Source organism: Photinus pyralis, unplaced genomic scaffold, assembly GCF_008802855.1.
Source record: "Photinus pyralis isolate 1611_PpyrPB1 unplaced genomic scaffold, Ppyr1.3 Ppyr1.4_LG7, whole genome shotgun sequence".
Classification (NCBI taxonomy): Eukaryota; Metazoa; Arthropoda; class Insecta; order Coleoptera; family Lampyridae; genus Photinus; species Photinus pyralis.
Window position 1 is genome coordinate 36,045,783 of NW_022170738.1, and position 1,530 is coordinate 36,047,312.

Below are 1,530 nucleotides of genomic sequence, written 5' to 3' on the forward strand. Positions count from 1 at the left end.
ATATTTGAATACTTTAAAGGATTTGATTACTAAAAAGTATTTACAAAATGGAATACTGCCCAGCTCTGATCATCAGAAACATTCGTTTCAGTCAATCCTATGAAAGAAAATAACATTTTTCAATAAGCACTAAATTCAAAAACAATGCTTGATCTTTTACTGACCATAGTACCACCACACTAATATCATTCATTAAACAATTGCTTTCAACGGATTCTCTTAAGAAAGTAGCTCATCATCAACTTTCCTTGATCAACGAGTTATATTACATTCAACAACATTCAACCCGATCATTACTTGAAAGTTTGGCTGTCTTCAAATGAAACAGGCAGCTCATCCGTAACATTAAACGAGTATATCGCGCTGTTAATTTTTGTTGTTGGTTCATTTAAGGGCAATCTAGATAACATATCTGCCTCGTGGAGAAGGGACCATTTCTTATAATCAATTTGATAACTACACGCGGATAAAATAACATTCCAGTGTATAATACGTGATCCAGTCATTACTGATATACTTTAATCAGGATTAAATAAAAATTTTAAAGGTTCATGGACGGATACCTAAACGAACGACCTTTCTACAGATATATTATGGAATCTTTGAACAATACACAATAAACATGGTAGCTAGCTTCAATATCTTGGAGTAATTTTTTCCCGCATTAGATAAAGAACTTGACGCAAAACGTATAGGATTTGCCATCGGCACCATATTAACTGATGCTATAAGAAATATCCAATGGTTTACTAGGGTCGTAATGCACTAATAATTGTTTATTTGCTATTTTCTTTCCTTGCAGGTTGCATTAAAGTCAAATTCATTTCATGATTTACCTATACGTTATATTTATCCAATCTTTGCGGTGCATCGACATCCAGTAGTTATATAATTGTGTTGAATTCTGCTGTCTCTAATTATCCAAACAAAAATCGACGATATTAACTTTCAAAGTATTTATGAGGATACTGGGAGTGCACTGTAGGTCCACATTTTGTTGTACTTTCTGTCCCACTATGACGGCCTCTTTGTGCAATGACTTCTGCCTGAGCACATGATTTGATAATGCGTGGCGAGTGGTGAGTCACATCGAAGGGCTTCGTACATTTCCTGGAGGGGTGACCAATTTTCAAGCACTGGAAGCAGGCATTTTTCTCAAACACTATTTTCTGCTTAAATCATATCGCTGCAACTGCGAAGATGAGGTTCCAGTGTAGTATGCAATTCTAACAATGGCATTTCTCTTTATTGTTCATGTTGGTGATGACGAGATGGAGAAGTTTCCGAATTTAAACTTGAAGCAGCAGGTCTGTTTGTCCATATTGGTCTTTTAGCGATTAAACTGCGAGGGGCTAATTAGCACCAGGGATGGGGAGTGGTCTTCAATGTTAATATAAATGTTCAAAATACACGAGAAAAAAAAATTAAGCGCCTACGCACCCGAATAAAATTCACAGTTGTATATCTATTTCATCCATTGAGAGTAAGTAAATAGATACCTTCATTTTTAGTCCCGACATTGGTAAATTA